At 37.9% G+C, this 7,377-nt stretch overlaps 1 non-coding gene across 1 annotated transcript; it reads right to left on the bottom strand.

Annotated features, from left to right (window-relative positions):
* Nucleotides 1–840: 840 nt before the first annotated feature.
* On the bottom strand, nt 841–947 carry LOC141715473 (small nucleolar RNA R71). Its single transcript, XR_012572235.1, has one exon. It is a non-coding gene; the product is annotated as a small nucleolar RNA R71 (small nucleolar RNA).
* Nucleotides 948–7,377: the final 6,430 nt, after the last annotated feature.

Raw genomic sequence — 7,377 nt, 5'->3', positions numbered from 1 at the left:
TCTCAACTTGTTATCGTCTTAGCATTAGATAATAACCATACATTGTTGCTTAGGTGTATAAATTAAATAGTTAACCAATACAGTCTCTATGGGAACGAACTAGAAAAGATTCTATACTACTTGCGAACTCGTATACTCGCGTGTATTATTAGCGCGTGTTTAGTGACTAACAAGTTTTTGGCGCCGCTGCCGGGGACTGCAATGTTAATTTATACTTTATGTGCTTTCCATCAGTGGTCGTTAAAGTTCATTGACTCGGACATTGTTACTTATTTATTCCTTGTCTGGTTTCAGGTACTCTAGCGAGGGTGTATGCATATGCATTCGCGTACTCGTAAGAGAACACTAGAGAAAGCCGAGGAAGAACTTATGGTAATTCGTAGGGAAGTTTCTGAGGAAGAAAAGAAGTTAGAGGAAGAAGAGAAAGTTGAAGAGCCAATTGTAGTAGCTATGAGTGATCAAGCAGAAAATCCGAAGGCTTTGATGGACTATTCTAAGCCTAAGATTAATGACATTCAGTCTAGCATCATCAGACCAGCCATCAGGGCTAACACTTTTGAGATTAAGTCAAGAACAATTCAGATGATACAGAACTCAGTTCAATTTGGGGGTTCTCCTACTGAAGACCCTAACATGCACATCAGGGATTTCATCGAGATCTGTGACACTTTCAAATTCAACGATGTGACTGAGGTTGCTAGTAAGCTACGACTCTTCCCATTCTCTCTGAGAAAGAAAGCTAAGTGCTGGTTACATTCTTTACCAGCAGGGTCTATCACCACTTGGAAAGATCTTGCTCAAAAGTTTCTTACTAAATTCTTTCCCATGGCGAAGACTGCAGCAATCAGGAATTCTCTTACTCAGTTTGCTCAACAAACTGGAGAATCTCTATGTGAGGCTTGGAATCGATATAAGGAGATGTTAAGGAAGTGCCCAAACCATGGCATGCTTGATTTGATGATTATTAACTATTTCTACAATGGATTGGGTGCTACTTCTAGACCCATGATTGATGCAGCATCGGGAGGAGCCTTGTGGGCTAAGAGCTACGATGAAGCTTATGAACTTATTGAACTGATGGCTGCTAATGAGTACCAGGATCCTTCTTAGAGACTGACTCAGGGAAAGGTAGCAGGAATTCTGGAGTTGGACGCAGCAACTGCTATCGCTGCCCAACTTAAGGCTTTGACAATGAAGGTGGACACTTTGGCTAATTATGGAGTTAATCAAATCACTAGTGTCTGTGAGCTTTACGCTGGTGCCCATGAGACTGATCAGTGCGCAATTTCTAGTGAATCGGCTCATTACGTGAGCAACTTTCAGCGTTTGCAGCAACCTGTGCCAGCCACCTATCATCCTAACAACCGCAATCATCCTAATTTTAGTTGGAACAACGCTTAGGATGTGATTCAACAGCCTTATCAGCAGTATCCAGCTAAGCAGTAAACCCCCTAGTTTTCAGCAACCACAGTATACACCAAGACAACAACTCCAGCTGCAACAAGCTAATGAAAAATCTGAATTAGAGGAGTTGAAGCTTATGTGCAAGAGTAAAGCTGTTTCTATGAAGACCTTGAAAAATCAGATTGGGAAAATTGCCAATGCCTTGCTAAATCGTCAACCTGGTACACTGCCTAGTGACATTGAAGTGCCAGGAAAGAAGGAAGCTAAGGAGCATGTAAAGGCAATCATTTTGAGGTCTGGGAAGGTTGCGAATCCCGAACAAACTCAAGATTTGACTGAAGAAACTGGGGCTGAGAAAGAAGCAAAGCAGCAGGATGAAGAAGTGGAACTAAGGAAGACTACTGTTGAGCACACTCCGCCTGAGGGTAATACAGGGGAGAAACAGATCTATCCTTCACCGCCTTTTCCTAAGCGGCTGCAGAAGAAAAAGCTGGACAAGCAATTTGAGAAGTTTTTGGAGGTGTTCAAGAAAATTCATATCAACATACCTTTCGCCGAGGCTCTCGAGCAAATGCGTAGTTATGCAAAGTTTATGAAAGTTATTCTCTCTCGGAAAGTGAAACTAGATGATTTAGAGACTGTCGCTCTCACGGAGGAATGCAGTGTAGTGCTGCAGCAGAAGTTGAAGGGTTTTTAGCACATAAACGCAACGAAAACGTAAATTTAAATCTTAAAAAAAATCGAAACCCTCCGTAGGATCCATGCGAAAAATAATATTTAATTCGTAGTTCAGTTTGTTTACCTTAAGAAGCTTTACGTTAATGGAAAGATGGAGGTCTTTAATAGCGATCCAAGAACGATGAACGGAAATCCCTAGCAGCTGCTCCTCAAGTGTGAAGCACTCCACCGGTATCCACCAAGAGTACAATGTGATGGAGGAGGAAGAGGTTGAGAGAATTAGTTGCCGCCCTCTTGTTCTACTTTAGAATTAGGGTAAATTATTTGGGTTGAGGCAAATAGGGTTTATAATGGTATATTTATAGGCAAAATTTTCAGCAGAAAATTTTCCATAAAATATTATTATTATTAACCCTTTAATTGATTATTCTTATTAACCAATTAACTAATAATTAAAATACCTTTTAATCATTAATCCCTTTTCTAAACACTTTAGAAAAATAATTCTCTCACTTGATTTAATTTCCAAAATTAAATTCTTAATTAATAATATTAAGAATTAATTAAATCTCATTTAATCAATTATTAAATCTGCTAATTAATTATTTATTTCACAAATAAATAATTACCAGCCATTATTAATTAATTTCTCCACCATTAGATCATTCTCTTTTATGGTGTGACCCTGTAGGTTCAATATTAAGCCGATAATAGAAATAAATAATAATAAAACTATTTTATCATTATTTATATAAATTCTCTAATTCATTAAATATGATTAATTAATAAATTAATCAAATTTATTCTACATCGTGAGGGATACTTCTCAGCATATCGCGACTATCCGGATAATACGAATTCACTGCTTAGAATACCAAGAACCTATTCAGTGAGTAGTTACCGTACAATCAATTCCTTCTACCCTACAATGTCATGATTAAATACAAGGCATGGAACTTGTTTCAAGCCTATCTTATTTAATCATATGCTTTCCCATTCACTATGCTTAGTTCTAATTAATGTGAATTAGAAACTCCTTTCTAATTTCATTCACTCTGGCCAGAGATTCCTGAACTAGCATAAGCGGATCATCATTGAACATTCTCTTCCTTTCACTGGAAGGGGTAGATCCTTTATTGATCATACACTATCTTCGTGTACAAATTCCTACACCCAGTAGAACCCTTATTATTGTCCCTGGAGACTAAGAACTAAACCAAAGTATAGTTCAGTGTACACAAGATGACTATGATGACCTCAAGTCTAAGGATACTTGTACAACTATCACTATATGAACATCTGCTGACACGTGAGTGAACTCCATCAGTTGTTCATCTGTGTGAGTCATGTTCAGTGAACTTATTCTATAATAAGCACCTACATACCAGCTATAGTGTCACCACACAAATGTCTATGAGAACAGACATCCTTCATAATGAAGCAAGCATAGTATGTACTAATCTTTGCGGATTACTAATTATCAGTTAGTAATCCTATGACCAGGAAATATTTAAGTTCAGAGTTATCTTCTTTTTAGGTCTCATTATTATGATCTCATCATAATCCATAAAAAGCTTTACTCTAAACTATGATATATCTTATTTAAACACTTAAATAGATAAAGCCCGCAATAAAACCAAAACAAGTCTTTTATTAATATCAATGAAATCAAAACAGATTACATAAAAGTTATTCCTAAATCATCATACATGATTGGACTTAGGACATATCTCTTTCAATCTCTTACTTGTACTAAAGCCAATCACTCTGGTATCTAATACCCATCTTGTCTTTGTGACGATCAAAGTGACTTTGAGAAAGTGGCTTTGTTAAAGGGTCTGCTATGTTGTTATGTGTATCAACTCTCTTGACGATGACTTCTCCTCTTTCAACAATCTCCCTAATCAGATGAAAGCGTCACAAAACATTTCTTATAAGAAGTATGTCATCCACATACAATATAAGAAATGTTACCGCGCTCCCACTAACCTTCTTGTAGACACATGGTTCATCTATGTTTTTGATAAAACCAAACTCTTTGATTGTCTCATCAAAACGGATGTTCCAACTACGAGAAGCTTGCTTTAAACCATATATGGTTCGTAGCATCTTACACACTAGGTGTTCATTTCTCTTGGAAAGAAAACCCTCTGGCTGTGTCATATACACTTCCTCTTCAAGTTTCCCATTGAGGAAGGGCATTTTCACGTCCATTTGCCAGATCTCATAGTCGTAGTAAGCAGCAATCGCAAGCAAAATCCGAATTGATTTTAACAGGGCTACAGGCGAGAAAGATTCATCAAAGTCAATCCCCTGCCTTTATCTGAATCCTTTTGCCACGAGCCTGGCCTTATAGGTCTCCACCTGGCCATCTATTCCAATCTTTCTTTTGTATACCCATTTGCACTCATTAGGCTTCACACCCTCAGGTGCTTCAACTAAAGTCCATACTTGGTTGGTATACATAGATCCCATTTTGGATTTCATGACACTTTGCCATTTCTATGAGTAAACACTACTCATAGCCTCATTATAGGTCATAGGGTCCTCATCATCAATGATTGACAACTCATTGTCATTCTCAATGACAAGGCCATAATACCTCTCAGGTTGGCGAGACACTCTCCCTGTCCTACGAATGGGCTGTTCCACAGAAGGTTGTTCAGTCTGAATAGGTGTTTCCACTTGAATCGTAGTAATCTGCGCTTCTTAAACTTCATCAAGTTCAATCTTGCTCTCATTGTTTCCTTCAAGGATAAATTGTTTTTCCAAGAAGGTAGCATGTCTGGAGACAAACACCCTATGATCGGTGTAAAAGTAATACCCTAAAGTCTCTTTAGGATATCCCACAAAATTACATTTTACAGATCGAGATTCCAGACTCGGTTTCCTTTCTTTCCATATCTCATATGGAGTTTGAGGAACAGATTTGGAAGGCACCTTATTCAGTAAATATGTTGAGGTTTCCAATACATAACCCCATAGGAATACTGGAAGATTCGCATAACTCATCATGGACCAAACCATGTCTAACAAAGTTCAATTTCTCCTTTCAGATACCCCATTCAACTGTGGAGTATATGGAGGAGTCCACTGGGAGACTATACCATTTTCTTTGAGATAAGCTAGAAACTCTCCATTCAAGTATTCACCACCTCGATCTGATCGAAGAGTTATAATACTTTGTTTGGTTTGTTTCTCCACTTCATACTTATATTCTTTGAACTTTCAAAGGCTTCAGACTTGTGTTTCATCAAATACACATATCTGAATCTAGATCGATCATCTATGAAAGCAATGAAGTATGAAAATCCACCCATGGCTTGCGTAGAGATTGGTCCACATACATCTGTGTGTACCAATCCTAGCATATCTGCAGCCCTCTCTCTATGTCCACTAAATGGAGATTTGGTCATTTTACCCAATAGACAAAACTCGCATGTAGGATATGATTCAAAATCAAAGGGGTCAAGTAACCTTTCCTTATGCAATGTCCGCAGTCTATTTTCACTAATATGACCAAGTTCGCAGTGCCACAAGAAAGTGAGATTTTCATCATCCCTTTTTCTTTTATTAGTATGTTCAATTTGTAGTAAATTATGCTCTACGTCACATACATACAGACCATTGTTTAAAATACCACTTCCATAAAGAACGTTATCTCTAAGAATTGAACATTTATTATTCTGAATAACAAACGAAAATCCATCCAAGTCTAACATGGAATAGAAATAATATTCCTTACAATCGAGGGAACAAAATAACAATTATTTAGAACAATAGTCTTGCCCGTAGGCATATGTAAATGAAATGATCCTACAGCTTCAGCAGCAACTCTTGCTCCATTTCCCATCCGTAGAATCACCTCCTCTTCTTCAAGAGTCCTACTTCTCCTTAGTCCCTGCAATGGATTCCAAATATGAGAACCACAGGCGGTATCTAATACTTAAGTAGAAATTTGACTTAGTGACATATTAACTTCGATCATGAACATACCTGAATCAGAAGCGGTAGTCTCACTACCCTTCTTCTTCTTCAATTCTGCAAGGTAAACCTTGCAGTTCCTCTTCCAGTGCCCCACCTTGTTACAGTGAAAGCAAACAACTTTGCTCTTGGGGTCTTCAGCTTTTGGTGGAACCGGCTTTTTCTCACCTACTTTCTTCTTCTTGGAAGGGTTCTTCTTCCTTTTCTTAGGATCAGAATCTTCACCAATTAGAAGAACAGAACTCTTCTTAGGGGAAAAATTCGATTATGCAGCCTTCAACATGTTGTGGAGTTCAGGTAGGCTGACATTCAGCTTATTCATGTGAAAGTTCACAACAAACTGCGAGAACGAACTCGAAAGTGATTGCAAGACCAATTATTGGCTCAGCTCCCCATCCATGGCAAAACCAAGTTATCCAAGACGTTCAATCAAATTGATCATCTTAAGTACATGGTCATTCACAGATGATCCCTCAGACATCCAACAACCGAATAGCTCCTTCGATATCTCATATCGAGCTGTCCTCCCTGCCACATCATACAACTCTTGTAGATGCATAAGGATAGTGTGAGCATCCATATGCTCATGTTGCTTCTGTAGCTCAATGTTCATGGAAGCTAGCATGATGCATTGAGCAACATTTGCATCATCTATCCACTTACGATACACAACATGTTTATCATTATGTGCATCGCTATTAGGTTCAGTAGGCTTAGGTGAGTCAAGCACATATTCCAGCTTCTCAACCCTGAGAACAATTCTCAAGTTTCGAAGCCAGTCAGCAAAATTAGGACCAGTCAACTTGTGAGCATCTAGTATACTCTGGAGTGATAGTGCAGAAGACATAACGAATATAGTAAATCTGTAAATGATGAACGCATAACAATACTTAGCAAATATTCAATTTCATTTCAAAACACTATATGAATCGGGTCTTTATTCATAAATGGCTCCCACTAGTTTATCTAATTTATACAACCCCTAAGTGAAAATTAAGCATTCATAATGCTAGTGGAAATAGGGATCCTACATTCCATCACACAACCTCGGCTGTAGCACGAAACGTCATGTGATGTTCAATAGGTAGACAACTCTTGTCAATTACATCTTATGTTATTCCCTAATAAAATTTTAGCCTCTTGAATAATTGAGTCACGGATGTAGCACGACAAACTCAATATTCTAAGTCAAGTCTAACCCAACATTTCATACAATTGAATCAGTCTTCAACGGCTATGGCTGTAGCACATAACGACCTTTAGATTCTAATTCAATGTACATATCTTTATGTAATAGACAAGTATTTCTTA

Source organism: Apium graveolens, chromosome 3 (genome assembly GCF_009905375.1).
Source record: "Apium graveolens cultivar Ventura chromosome 3, ASM990537v1, whole genome shotgun sequence".
Lineage (NCBI taxonomy): Eukaryota > Viridiplantae > Streptophyta > Magnoliopsida > Apiales > Apiaceae > Apium > Apium graveolens.
Note: the sequence above shows the minus strand (reverse complement) of the source record. Positions and strands in the feature narration are given on the sequence as shown.